This window comes from Varroa destructor, unplaced genomic scaffold (genome assembly GCF_002443255.2).
Source record: "Varroa destructor unplaced genomic scaffold, Vdes_3.0 BEIS01000007.1, whole genome shotgun sequence".
Classification (NCBI taxonomy): domain Eukaryota; kingdom Metazoa; phylum Arthropoda; class Arachnida; order Mesostigmata; family Varroidae; genus Varroa; species Varroa destructor.
Genome location: NW_019211460.1, coordinates 11,338,253 through 11,353,838, shown reverse-complemented (window position 1 = coordinate 11,353,838; position 15,586 = coordinate 11,338,253). Strand labels below are relative to the sequence as shown.

General features: G+C 40.6%; 1 protein-coding gene and 1 long non-coding RNA gene across 5 annotated transcripts in view; one reads left to right on the top strand and one right to left on the bottom strand.

The window, feature by feature from the left end:
• Nucleotides 1-15,586, top strand: part of LOC111254013 (uncharacterized) — a 213,462-nt gene that overhangs the window by 5,672 nt on the left and 192,204 nt on the right. The window lies entirely within an intron of this gene.
• On the bottom strand, nucleotides 83-5,823 carry LOC147754310 (uncharacterized). The gene is made up of 3 exons (XR_015317633.1): nucleotides 5,698-5,823; nucleotides 1,751-1,864; nucleotides 83-1,312 (listed from the first exon to the last, which is right to left on the bottom strand). It is a non-coding gene; the product is annotated as an uncharacterized LOC147754310 (long non-coding RNA).

The following is a 15,586-nucleotide window of genomic DNA, read 5'->3' as shown; positions in this document are numbered from 1 at the left end:
TAGAACTGCGGATCCTGAGGGAAAAATTGATTTTTGCTTTTCTTCCTTCTATTCAACATAGATAATCATTAGGGTAGTTCTACAAAAACCGAGACAGATGATAGCCTGACGGCACAAAATCCAGGGTATACGGAAGACGAATGAAAATTGTTCTGAGTTCTCTCAGTTATTGTCGTGTATCTAAAGAAATATGTAGCTTGCAGTTCCTGTGATGGAAGACGACGCATTTTCCGTCTACGAACTCCTATCGATTTTTTCAATGGCTCATTGTAATCTCGTTAGTTCTTTACTGCATAGGTCTGAACCAATCGTTTTGCCTGGCGGTAACAACCCATAATGTGCATTTCCTTTGCAGTGACGATTTGATCCTTAATGAAAAAGCATTAGTTTCGTTGACGATAGTCTGAGCTTTGCCACAAATGTTCCAAGGCGCGTTTTCATTTTTACACTATTGTCGTATGTGATCCTCTTTTAATTGCCCATTATCAAGCGCATGATTCTGTAGTATTTCTGCAGAGCTTCGCAGATGAGGATGCTACTGAGCAAATTCTCTTGCGTTAATTCACATGGCCCTCAAACGTCGAGCTTCTTTTCTAGTCAGCTTTCTTCATACATTTCACAGCTGTTTCGTGGTAAATATTTAGTTCCTTAGCGGTTTCATAGCTCTATCCTAAACCAGAATAACGTTACTCCAACTATTTTAATACATCTTCTGTCCCATTACCAAATGTCAACTTCAAAATAACACTAATGCCGACCTGAGGTCACCATATTACCTGTGACGTGTGACTCTGTAGCCATTTAGCGAGACAAGCGGTTAGTATCTTTTCGACAACCTAATATAAGGGTGCTTATACACTAAACCATTATCCAACTGCCTTTCAAATATATTTTGGAGCCCGCTGAAGGTGCCATTGTTTGCAAAGGCCATAGCGTTGCAATACACACAATTGTGCACGTCTTACAAGTTGTTTTAGTATCGCTTATTATTAGGTGGACCATTGCAACCCGCAGTAGAGGCTAAAGGAACGGTAGGTAGATCGGAATGGAAGGTAGGTATACAGAAATCGAAAGCATAAAGTAGCTTACAATAGGACAAGGTGGAGAAAGGGCCAAAATGGTCTGAAATAGATCCTCTGAGGTGGCATACAACACTGTGGTTGGCTCAAGGTGGTAGACCGTTTTCAAGATTAATTTAGTAATGATTGCCAGTGCTTACTTACAATTACGATTGCAACTGCTTGAAATCCCTGTCGATTCCAAGACCTCACTTGGCCTCACCTTCTTACGGACGAAAAGGTTACATAGGTTACTGAAACGAACATGGCCAATGGGTAGTGCTCAAAGAATTATTGCAGCGATCTGAAGGCGTTACTTCCCTGTTACAGTCCTGTTATGGAACTTCGTACGGCCAGGCGGTAGTCGATTGTTATTACGTACCTACCGCCTGCTCAGTATATATTAGCCCCTCATCTTAACACTTAAATCAACTTGTCAGTTTACTAAGGGGTTATTGGAGGGTAGCAGCTCAAAGATTTTTTGTTTCTATTGCTCTAATGGGTTAAGATGGGCGAAACGATATGAGACAGTAGTGCTCTGAACGTACAATAAGAAATATCGATTTTTAGAGATTTAAAAGGGACGAAAATTTAGGAAGGCTATAACAAATAAAAACTGTGTGTTTTTCAAAAACGTCCCGAAAACGAGAGGATATGCTGATTGGCATCAAGTCTTTCCTTGTAATTGTTACCTTTAAGCTATCCCTTTTAGAATGCAGATGATTGAGTTTTTCAGGTATCCCTTCAAAAGAATCATTAAGCAGTCGTTTGTCGGCAAAATGTGCCTCAGCCGTATATTACGGGACCTGAAAGAAAGATATATAATACATATAACATTTCCTGCTTGCTCGGCATAAGCAATAACCATAAATATACCAATGGAAAAAGGGAAAAATATACATTAATGCATATTACGCTTGTACCCTATACTAGATTCATTCTAAAACAGATCCCTCCTCTTTCTTTGAATCAAGTCCCGTCTATGGGAATAATTCGAATAGCAGACGACGTCAATAAGTTAACTAAATCGATTAAATGAACTGTAATGGGTTCACCTTCTCATGACATAGCAGAAGCATCTGCATTAATAAAAAAACTGAGCTATTCTCTCACGAAGTTATCGAAATCCCCACAGGGGTATGCTTAGCCATCGAAGGCGGAGTCGCTCCATTACAAACTCTGTGTGTTTTTTCTTTACCTTAGATACTCACTGCTGCCCGCCCAGCTAACAAAACGTGATACCCCTTCAGTCGTGCTTAAGTAGAGCCCCTTATAGTGTACAACACTTACACGTATATATCGCGTCTAAATCTCCGCCAGTGTCGCTTGCTTGCACACTTACTGCGTCTGTCTTAGTGGCTCTAGACATCATCGCCGTCCGCCTAGCTCAAAACTGTACCGTATATATCTTATGGCGGTCCTACTGGTTTATACAAAGTTTCAGTTTGAGGCTTTCTAAAAAAATGAAAAATTGATCTCGGCTGCTGTTGAGCCTACTCTGTATGAAATTTTGCGTTTCCAACGTCTATTGCTGCGCATAGGCTTTATACAAGGTCGTTCATACAGCCTATATAAATTTAATGAACATTTGCTGTCGGTGATTTGTGATTTTGATGCTTATCGATTTCGTGTGCAGACCAAAGTAAGCCTTCCCGACAAGGACCGTCCGAGTGTAGCCCCTTAACGTACAATCCACACATAAACTGCCCTTAGAGTTATATGTATCGGCCTATACCAGCTCCAATTGCCAGCACCCAGTCTAGCAGTTTAGATAAACAAAATTCGGCGAGTCTCCGCCGGTATTCCGACTGGTTGCCCCATAGCTTTGTAAAGCGTTATCCTACTTTAAATAGGTCCGAAGGAAGAGTCTTCGTTACGTACTGAATTCAAATCACTGGCCCATAGCACATATGTCATTTCTTTGTTGTAGGTGCTATACGGCCCCACTTATTAGGAGGAGCTTATTAGTCCGTAGGCATGATTGTAACGTCTCCAACAATCAGGAGTGAACGAAGCGACCATCGTAAGTGATGATGTCTTTTATCAGTTTCTTCTAGCCGACTGTCCGGCAAACGTTCGATAATTTCTTGCTTCAGCCGCACAAACACAAATATCTCAAATATATACATTTTGAAAGGCGCGATTTTCGCAAGGGATACTTGATAAATTCCGTTGCCCGTTTGTTTGCGATCTTATGTAGATTCATATGGGGAAAAATTAAACTACATTTAGCTGCGAAAGCCCATCCGGAGCTCTAGTTCGACATTTTTCGAGTTCATGCTAGTGACATCAGCACAATACGAGAGTCACGAATTGTAGGAAAGGCGGGCCGTGCATTAATCAACTGTTAGCACAGCTGCGTGGGTCAGCTTTGTATACATTTTCAGTGTTGTTAGTTTTGAGCCTGATGCTGTCCTTAAGCATTGCGCTAGATGGCTAGCTTCCGGCATGAAGCGGACCGTGCGTCTACACCCTATTTCATACCTAGAAATACGGCAGTACCGTACCGAGATGTGTTCGGCGTCCAGTCTTTGCAAGCACAATAAAGCGAGCTCAATCGATGTTCTGCGACGTTGGCCCATCTTGACAAATATTTTTTGATTGACCATAAACTTGATTAATGTGATTTTTGTTTTGTGATTCGATTTCCTTCATGAAGCGAAAATCGATTCTTCCTTCTTTGTTCTTCTTCAATCTCTTCACTGTGTTTATTTGAAACACTTTTTTTACGCTTCATTTAGTCTCTTCTGAGTTTAATGTCCTAGGACAGATTTTGTGGCCCCTACAAAGTTCTTTCTATGTATGTTCTCGGAAAATTGTTCCTTTCTTTAAAATCATTTTTTAACAAGCTTTTAGTTTTCCTTGTTCTGCAGCTGTTTTCCATCGTGCTATTTTTCCCACGAGGATTCCTTTAGTTTTTTTTAACACCTATTTAGGCTTTCCGGTATATGCTTGTTCTGATGTAAAGTATTCTGCTGCCTATAAGCTTATCTAGGTACGTATATATCTCGTGTTTTCACAATTTATATGGCTTCTTGTTCGTTTCGGACTGGACTTCCTATCATTCCTTTGACTATCACCAAATCAAAACCGTCTGCTCTTTACCTTAGCTTTTTCAAATTAAATATTTATTATCTGATTTATAGCATTCAATTAACTAATAACGATATCGACCCTCAATGCTTTATCGCATTACATCGATTATTTTGCTTTCGATCTAGGTTCATATTCTTAATTCCGTAGCTGGTGTGAAACTACTTTACCTATAATAGGTCTTCGCGGGTTTTTCAAAAAATCTATGTTCGATTCGGCTGTTTGTTCTACTAGTACCTGTTTGGATTCTCAATCCGATGTGACCGTGTACGAACCAACTTATTTTGAGTGTTGTTCTCACTGAATGGCTTAATCTACACAGCCTGTGCTTGACTCGTAGGTAGACAACCGTCTGACAGATATCGTCATCAAGTACCGAATCGCTTCTCCATATCGTCATATTTTTTTCGCGTGTTGAAAAGCTCAAATACAGGAAGTTGTCTCACAATGCCGTGCCTCCCCACAATCCTATGTGACGTCGCGAGGAAGCCTGAAGTTAACTGGCCTAGCAGATATGAACTTCAATTTCTTCAGTATCGCTCGTATGGCTATGCCTATACAAAACGTTTCTATGTAACAACGTTTGTTATCTGATAAAGGAAAATAAAATATCTGAAAAGTCCACTCCTTCCAGTCGACTCTGTTCGTATATTCCGCCTTATTCAACTGCCCCACATTATTTTTTAGCTCGGAACTGATGAAACAATACATATTACTGTGCATCCTGCGTCTTTCCTGCACCTCGTGATTGATCACTTGATTTACGGATATCTATTAATTGACTGGCTGGAGTTCGCTTTTAACATGAAAATTCGCAGCAGATCGTTGAGTTCCCCTCTAGGTAGTATCATTGCCCTTTCGAGTATACGTAGCAGACGCTGCTCGGTGTTATCGGTCGTTTAATTTGTCCCTCATACCCGATACTACCAGCAATTCACTTTCTTATCCTGCTCCTGTACAACCCTACATTGCGGTCGACTATTACTAGGCGTTTATTTGTCGGCCTGATTTACAGGCGGGCCTGAGGCAGTTTCATATAACGGCAGGTCCCAATTTTTTCTACCTATAGCATCATTGCTCGTAGCTGATGATTGCTCTTGATTGTTTCATGTAATCTGTTTTTGTTAATTTTGTTATTTCTTTCCTAGGGGCATCTCCTAATTTTGCTTTTCATTGCGTTGATTGCTGTTGTCGGATGTTATCCAGCTTCTCCTGCTGAACATTTCACCGTCCTCCTGCGGTATTTCGCACGTAGGTGATTTCGATTTCGTTTTTACCATTTGTACTGCTGTTCCATATAGAGCATTGTTGCTGCCATGTACGCGAAGCGGCTTGCGCCTGTTCTTCGATTTGTCAAAGTATACGACTTGTTTTTTTAATAGTTTATTTTCAAATATTTTATTATATATGCATGCGCTTTCATTGAACAGATTTCGATACTAGACTACTAGATACTAGTACTTCCTGTGTGCTCGCGCGCAGACATCAATAGGTCTACGTTTGGATGAACCCTATAGGCATGTTTTGTGAGTCGGCAGTCACTTACCGCCGTTTATCGTAACTTTGTTACGTGACCAGTCAAACACAGATTTCCACTGTTTAATGGCTACAGGCCAAACAAGCGTTAACAGCTGCTTGCTTAGTCTATTACGGGTTATTACATAGGAAAATTGTCTCACTTCCTTCAGCAGCTTTTCCACTGACGATGGCACTCACAATTTGAAATGCTGTTTTAGCGACTTTTCTGTCGGCTGCATTGGTTGGTAAACTACCATTATCATTGAATCGTCGTCATCAGCAGCACAAGCGAGGTGCGTCGACGTGAGCTGAATAATAATAGAAGCTTAGCACACAAAATGGGAGCCATTACATCTGGGCAGTCAATTAGCTAACACGCAATATAAAGGCTACAACAGTGCATGGCATACAGAATATTTGGCTACCGCTGAAGAAGTGCGCAAATTTCAACGCAGAAACGTAGTCCATTGACATCTCAAAGAACCTTATCGTCGAAACGTCGTTTGTACGTAATGAAATGACGCCGGACAGTTCCGTTACGGGTCATCATCATGTCGTGATGTCCTCTGGTTTGTTCAGCAAACATTAAAACATGAATGACAGATAAATCTAGGCGTCAGGAGGAACATAGCGTCAAAAGTAAACATAGAAGAAGCGTGTACAATTATCCCTACCACTGTTTGCTTTTCCTATGAGATTTTTTTGAATTGCTTCGATCATGCTAGAGGAAAAACTATGCCCATTCGTCTGAGCTCTACAGTGCAGTATCGCCCTTGCATCCTAGAAACAAAGGCAAATGACTCAAGTATCCGTGAGGAAGCTATCTAAGAGTTCTTGTTGTTTCAGGCACACGAAAAAGCGACCTTTTAGAAAATCAAATCTTCAGTAGATGTTTTTAAAAGGGTTATTCAGATTTTTAATAAATATACACAAATTTGCTAGATCGGACATGTAGCCTATCATCAGAGTTAAAACTTTTTGATCAAAATGCATCTCGTTACGTCGTGTGTGCTTGCATTCTGTGAACTAGGTAACTTAAACTCTACCTAGGGTGGTTCATATGAGATTATTTGCATATTATCGAAATCTCTCAACACTATCGATATACCTGCTATAAGTTTAATGCCCTATAATATAATGTGCCTATATTATAATGCCGTAGAATATAATCAAGATATGAAAAATTTCCAATATACAGGGAAGGGTGTCTCTTGTTAGAGATTAAAAATAGCAAAATTTCTTGTGTTATCTATAATATGACAAGTAAGTTATCGGTACAGCGCTCGAATAACTTAGTGTTGTTATTTTATCATGTGAAATAACGCAAGGCTTTCGGTGTTGGTTGGCTAACTTCATTTGAAGACTTCGAAGCACGAGTTTTTGAAAAATTAAGAGCGAAGAATTTTATCCTGTATATTAAGCTACTCACATCTCTCATGTATTCCGCTGCCTACAAAGCTTTAACTATTAATGACGGCATTACTAAGAATAATCCCTATGGGACCATGTTCAAAAATTTCATTAACTCTGCTATGCAAATTGGATTCGATCAATTCTAATGGGTAAAAACCTATCCGGCCACTTGAAGAAAACTGTGCTAACAATTTTCTTCAAACGGCGGGATATACGTAACGGCGAGACGCGTGGAGGCAGGAGTTCAACTGTGTTGTAATGACTAAGCTTTCTTCACGAAAAACTGACCGATTGCTAGCGGTTAATTAAGGAAAACTGTTGTCGCAGCCCAGACAGACCAGCAGCATCCAAAGTCAAATTGAAACCCAGTCCCAGAAAGTGGGATATGCGAAAATACGCTATACACGAATCGCATTTTGTCGACCTATAACACCGAACCAAATTTCGCTTCATGTCAAATGAGGACATGCTAATAAAGTCTACTGCCAGCCATCTCTCTGCTAAACAGGTCCATCCAACGAATTAAATATTCTTTTTCCCTTTCTAATGTTGTACAAAATTGTATTTCGATTTATTGAAAGTGTTTAACGTAATTAAGCGCGTCCAATCTGGCTGAACTGCCATTCAGTGTTGCAAAAGGGTCCGAGTGTCTCTCTGTTTCGCCGTATCTCGCTGTATCTCTCTCTGTTCCGCCGGTCTGCGTCATGCACGTAACAAAGCATTGCTTCGAAATGTTAGAGGATAATTAGCGCGGTAAATGTAAGGATGTCATTGACGAAACTAGATTGGTCTGTTCACATTCATTGAGCAGACAACGCTGCACCCGTTCATCAAGACAACGACGGATACCAGAGGCCGCTTATATCGCGATAACAGAATAACAGCTCATATGCTAAACGTCAGTGTCCTGCAGATTCGCCACGCCGTCTTATTATAAGCGCGTGCATTATGTCAAACAAACATGAAGATTTGTTGCCTGACAGAACATATGCATGGTACTACCCAAATATGCTATTAATGTCAAAGACATGCGGTAGCTTCTCGAAGTTCGAAGCATCAATCCACGATACGCGTACCAAATCTACGATATCTGTGAAGTCTACGATAGGAAGGTGCGCTCTGTACGCGCTTTTGTAAAGATAACCAAGTCTAAAAGTAGCAAGTTATTATTAAATCGTTATGACCTTTTTTGATCAATCACGTTGCGTGTGCTACTATCTCGGGCTGTTACCAGTTCCAGCGAAACGCTGCGTAACAACGTAGCATTTTTTTTAAGCCAAGCAAGTGCAAATAACCAGGATTTGCTCGCAAAAACTTTACTTAGCAGTCGACGTTATTGGTTGACTTAGTACGACCACGATCTCCTGTTTAATTATTGTGTTGCTTCTATGCTATCAGCTACCGTGTCACATCATACGAAATGACACTATACATACATGAGCAGGTCTCGTGTATATCTACAGCAGGCGTAATTTGTCGGTTACCTTTGTTTCGCTGTGGCCAGCTTTCGTCGGCTTTGTCATTGTTGAGCGACGTCATCGAGCATCCGCGCCACCCACAACTGCTATAACTATTATTGTTATTACCATTTTCACCTAACGGTGTCATGCCTTCTTTAAACCTGCTCAGCCATCTCCCTTTGATCTCCGCAGCCCAACGTGCACTTGCCCATTTTACCCTGATATCAGTCACTGATCTCATCTCTCCATAGGGCAGTGCATTGCATTCATATGTAACTGCAGCCGTCGCCATGGTCCTAGAACAACAATAACATTTGCACAACATCAAAACAGGCCGGTAAATAGGCACACAGAGGCATCTGCTGTCTGCTTTACATCGTCGATGGTGTTTATTGGTCTGCAAGGGTCCACCAAAAAAATAGCCTGAAGCCGGACTAGTCCCTTGCGCATACCGTCTTCGTTTATTTATTTCCTACGAAACTGACGAGAGCGGATACCTTTGAGTGCCTTGTCGTGTAACGAAGCCTATGTGTAAGCGTGCGCACATACAGCCTTTAAAAAAGAGCAAATCCTTCATTTTCACCTTTTTCTCTCCTGTTGTGGAAACGTATACATATCCATGGCCTGTTACAAAGACGTATACATATATATTTGTGTGTACATGAACGCGAACGTAAAGGAAGAGCAAGAGAATAGCATCGGCCGGTGTAACTAAGGAAGAAAGCTGACTAACACTACGTAGCATGACAATATATTTGGTCGTATACAGCGAAGACGATGACGACAACGATGAAAGCGCACACTTGGAACTCGGTCTCTGTAATGTCTGCTTGTAGGTCTGTGTGCATGTTTGTATAAGATATCAGACAAGTGGATGGATAGCCGGTCTATGGGAGAAGAAGAAAAGATAATTAGCCAAAATGTGGCACTTCGCGGTGTTGCTTCTTGAGCCAGCTGCCACTGCTACTGTTATTGGAAACCGGGCGCTGGCAAACGGGCTAATGCTAGATTAGGCCAAGGAAGTCGTGGCTTCACCGGCTGAGAGCAACTAGGATAAGTAAACCTACTAACCCCTTACGGTATGTCGATTACGGGCTGTATCTGGGGGGTTAAGGAAAGGCCTTCGAGCACATTGGTGATACCGATGGATTCGGTGGCTCCTGTTGAAAATAGATGAGCAATTGGTGTTGGGCAAGATCGTCGAGCGCCACATTTCTTCAAAGAATTTTTACACGTGTTCCCGATATACTAGGCACGAACGTTTCATATGCTACGCTGGTATATATTGTATAACACAAACTGTTGAATTATAAGCCCGTTATTTTAAGCAAAATCGGCGCCATGTTTTCCGGCACTCACGTTGACTGAGGTTGACACTAGCTTGAACTACGTAAGTCGATCAATTTCTTAGCATAAACGCGATAGGTGGCTATAATAGTAACGTACGTCTCGTATGTATTAGTCCTAGGAACTTGTTCACAAGAATAAGCTTCGAAAATCTAATTCTATCATATTTGGTTGGCAGTGTCCTAATTAAATATTCATGAAATTAAAAAAACTTATCATGCTAAACAGTTATTCTCAGTTCTCTAATTACTCTAATTATGCATCTGTTGGAAACCGCTGCAGGCGTATATGAAGCTACTTCCGACAATTTACTACAATTTGTTATTAATATAACTGAGCAGAATGCCAATGAATTAGGACAAATGAATGATCGAATCGGCCCTTTTCGAAACCAACCGAATTTAAGCCTCAGTCCTACATCTGTACATGTCGATAACATTTACTTGTACGGCAATGGTATCTGAAGCAAGCCTCAATCTATATTACTAGAACTATTCTATACTATATTAAACGTTGAAAATGGATTTCTTTGTGTGACGGTCCGGCATCTGAGCCTGACATTATCTCGGAACTGACACGTTACCGTTACGACATTTTAGCCGTTTTTTTTTTTAAACTCACTCACTCACTAACGTTACCCCTGAAGGTCAATCGAGAAAATCAATTTGTACGGGATCTTTCCAAGATATCGCCGTATGCGTAGCCTCGCGTAGAGTAAACTACTCTTACTGCGCCGTCCGGCGTGCATCCAGGAGGCTGAAACGTAACATGAACGATATAGAAGATGCAGCGCCTAGAAATGTTTCTATAGCATCATGCCTGCAACTACGGATTTGTACATGCACTTCGATAATTTATTTGGGACTACAAAAGTGAGCCAGATAAATGTATTTTTTCGCACGGGGAGTGAACTTAGAAAACTTGATCCAGGTCAAGCGGTAATGCGGATGATGTTACCTAATGCTACCTTAAATAAATGTACTTTAATTAAATAAAATTAACATAAATATAATCACACTTACGAGTGCAATGGGTGTAAAGTTGAGAATCAAAATAACTCACAAGATGAAATGTTACCACGAGAGACTACGCGTCACTGTCGGCAATACGTCCATAATTCTTTGTTAATTTCAGAGAACTGTATAACCTTCGAACCTTTCCAATGTCGAATCAATTGTTGAGCTTCTTTAAATGCCGAACGATATCTTAAAACGATCACTTTTACTATGAAAAAAAAAACACTGGTTGTTTTTTTATTTAAACATAATATTATATATTGTTAAATTTTGCAGTTTATCGCCGTACCGCGCACTACTGTTGTCTACGAAGCCTGCACCGTAAGCTCACTAGAAAGTAGGCTACAAGTATTGCCATGCATAGGGCTAAGTGTGCAATGGACTTTCTGTGATATCGCTTATCATTCAGGCCGAACGTGCTGCAATTACAAAGAACCTTCAGGGAGAAGTAATAACCTTGTTTCGTCCAGTCCGCTGCAGAGCCATTCAAATAAATGCATGTTTACAGCGCCATTCGCTTTCGAAATTAGCGCCTGTGGCGCGAAGCTATTTACAACTTCGAAATGTTCGTTTTCGTAAAGCTGTGCCTACGAAAAAAAAACCTCGACGGGTCACAAGCGGCCGAACGTGCGGGGAGGGTCGGTGTGACCTCTTTGAAAATACATCGATGACATGCGATAAAGATGAAAGGCTAAAAAGCTATATTCTCTGAAGAAAAGGGCGAAATTGAACGTCGCAAGGAAAGCGTTTTGGGATGATTAGCTAGATAAAACAGTTTACGATAAACTTCAACACTTTGTTCTCGTGTCGAGATGGAGTCGTTACCATGTCTACTGAATAGGAACAGTGTTATATGGGGTACATTAACAGTCGGCTTAACAGATTCTAAAAGTGTTTATTCAGCAAGCCTTGGAGCTTGGTTGTTTTCTTTGGCTTTACAATGCTACACCAAACAGCTGACACCGGTTCGAATGTAAACAATGAAACAAGCAATAGTAAGATGTAAAGATGCTCGATGATTGATATAATACTGTATCAGCTTCAACCTCAACAAACGAGAATAGTCGTAGCGCAGCATAGGGTAACACGTAGAGGCTGATGTCGATGTATATTAAGCAAACGTTTACAAAACCGGCTTTACATCGAACTGGCTACGAAATTATCATAACAGTGGAAAAAAAAACAGCGCGCCCGTTTCTATTTGTTTAATTTGGAACTTCCAATTTTCCACGTCAAGTATTAGTATTAGTTGACTTTCTCTGACTGGCCAGTAAAGCCGTCGGGTGATCTGTTGGGCCACAAGCTGGTTTCTTATATAAACATGAATATTTTTGCGCCCCATGCATAGCAACATGAAACAACTGATAGTTTACAGGGAACATAATTTGCTAATATATTGTTGTAATCGTCTAACCTCTCCACTTCTAAGGGCGTACGTCCCTTTTCAGAGCCGTAATATTGTATGCTAAAGATAGGGCATAATTGTATGTCAAGCTCGATTCGAATAAGCGGTTCAGTAGTAGCTAGGGCTTTTTCCGCCTATCGAATACGAAAATGCGCCCTTTATCTTTTTGGACTTCCTAATCTGGCTTGGCACCATGACGTAAAACGTAGTTATCTCCATCAGCCATTACATCGTAAACACAATATCATATGGTTTATCTTCAGAGATGCAGAAATCAGTATTTTGGAGAATTTCTCACGTTTTCTCCGCAGTGGATACAACAAGGCGAGTTTATGTTATGCTTTCCGGAAGCTTCTAAAGTCGCCTGTCGCTTTACCATATGCTAGCCGCACTGTATAGCGATAATTGCAGATCAAGTAAGCCTGCAGGCTGCTGTTTTTTTTTTCGTTATACGTGTTTGTATGCTGAGTATCACTAGCTGATATGTACTTTGGATTTTTCTTGTGAATTTCTGCTTCACTAATATTTCTTTTATTTTTTAATTATGCGCCAATTTTCTATGGGGCAACATAATTACCTGTGATATAAAATGAGACAAGTGAGCTCGTTTGAACTTATTCCAAATGGCTGCATGAATCCATTTGACTCAATCCGGACGGCCATCAGAAGATTACTTCGGCCAGCACTCTAGTCCGTGCTCTCGACGAACGATTAGTACTCTTCTCATTACGAGTTCATCCGCCAGTTTACCAAACGTCCAACGGTCCCAGTTCTTTTTCGTAACCATATCTCATCTATGTTTGTTATTACGCATTATTAAACCTATCCATACGGACACTGCCTCGATACCCCCGAGCTGCGATGGCTGCCACGGCAAAAAACGACTTCACCGATCTATCTGTCCATATCACTACAACACAGTGCATCTGTTCAAAGGCTGAACGCTGCAGACCGTTAGAGTGGTATGAATCGACAGTAGCACACATCACGCCACCAGATAAGAATATATTCTGAACTATATCATTGCAATGGTTGCTCTGTCTATATAAATTCGACAAATAGCGTCTAAACAAAGATGGCTATACGATACAAAAATATAGATAAGCATGGATCTACTGAGGAGAGTGGGAATAATTTTAGGACGTAAGCGATGGATGCGGTATTGGACGAGCTGCGAAGAGGTCCTCTCGCCAGGAGGTTAACCGTAGAATGATAGGAATCGTTCTACCGTACTGCGTATGCCCACTAAGTGGACCTCATGAGCGCAATGAGGGTAGGTCGGTGGCCTACAATACGAACGGAACTCTAGCAATAACGAATGCATTAGCATTTCGATTAGCGTCCCGGCAAGACTAATACTTATTGCCAATATAAATGTTATATATACAATAGATCTTCGACATTTGCATATCTTTGAAATGCGGCGAGGGGTTGCCCCAGGAGCATTGCAGGGCACGGGTAGTTTATAGCTATAGACGTAATATGTGGTCCATGATGAGCGATAGCTATGGCTGAGTGAGTCTATGTGCGATAAGTGTGCAAAAGCCTGTGATAATTGCGAAGGTTATAAGTGTATAAATATACTGAGCCGTTAACAACATGCAACTCCACGCTCTTCTGCTTCTTCGCATATCAAAAAGTGCAAACCTAGGTAAACAATAATCAGAAAAAAAAAACAAACAAACTGAAGGAAGCAGAATTGAGGTTGGATTTGTTGTTATGGTTAAAAAAAAAAAAATCTGTTTCGCATCAGGTCGAAGCCTTTTTCAATGTTGCTGTCATAGGCTATTTTAAACCACACAACATAGGTAGAGTAAACAAGGTCCGCTGATCGAAGTACATTGGACGGCCGATTCTAATTTTAGTTTGTGACCGCTCTTTAATTGTAAATTGAATTGTACTTCAGTGACAAACGTAACTTAATGCGATTCATTAGTCTAAGGCTCTGCGCTTCTGTGCAGACCTTCAAAGAGATAAGAGCGCGGTGACCCCACTGAACTACCGAAAGAGGATTCTCTAAATCTGTATTTCTGACGCATGACCGTAATTGGGTCTATTCCTCTAAGTGTGCTTAGATAAACGGTATGTAATTTCGCTCAGCTCGCTAATAGTAGTTACCAAAGAAAGACAAGACTAACGGGAATCTGAAATGAATCGGATGTTTTTTTTTCAATATGACCATTCAGAGCAAGCTGTGTCGTCAGCCAACGCAGGAAATTACGTGCTAATTGAAAAACCTCACTCCCTTGGAGCATGCACGTGCTTAGAAACCTCAAAGTTTGCGAACAGACCTAAAACAACTGGCAACCCTCACTGATAAACCTTGTATATATAATTAGTGCCTCTCCAAGCAGCATACATACCGTAACGCAAATAGAGAACGGTCCGACATTTGGAAAAAATAATCTGCCAGTTTGGATAAAGCTTTCTTCACTATTGAAATAGGTAGGTATTGTCTAAAAGTTCTTTTACCAACATTATAGACATGTAGTTTTTCTAAAATAGCCCGACAAAGGCAATATGAATCAAGTATGTCTGATACGTGCATCAGTATATTATTCGAAATTGGCGATAGGTTAAATAATTCAAAAACAGTTACCAAGGGGCCAAATTTAAGGTACTGCTAATTCAATTCATTTAGCGAGGACATACACAAAGAGCAAATTTTAATAAAACAACGGATTTTTTCTTGCAAAATGAAGTTCTACTATTTACACATTTAATACGAGCGGCATCTGCTACGCGTTTTTTTAAAAATAAAAAAAAAATCGGCTATCTTCTTTACTGGAACGTTTAGCACTATCAAAGGTACTTACGTTTGTGATCATTTTCTTCTTTCAGTTCTCAACCGGCCAAATAAAAAGACGACCACAACTGTCAACGCAGACTCGAATAATGCTATCATAGGACACAGATATATTCCTCTCCTGTTCAGGACAAAGAAATATGCATTTGAAGAAAAAAAGCAAATAGGTGCTGCGCAAGCTGCTTAGTTCCGTTATCGGTATTATTATAGTAGGTAGAAAATAAACAGGTTAGGTAGGAAACGACACGTATCTAAAACAAAGCCTAACTGCTGAACTTCAGAACACCAAGTTGACGCACTGTCTCAACTTATACGCCAGTACTCCTGTCTTACCAAGCTATTTTCTTTAGTTCGTCAAGACACGTGAATGTCTTCTATCTGACTAAATCATACCCTAAAAGATTGGGCTGGTCATTCTTACAGTTCTAGCTTCCGATATAGATTTGTGCGCACGTATTGCTGAGCTAAAT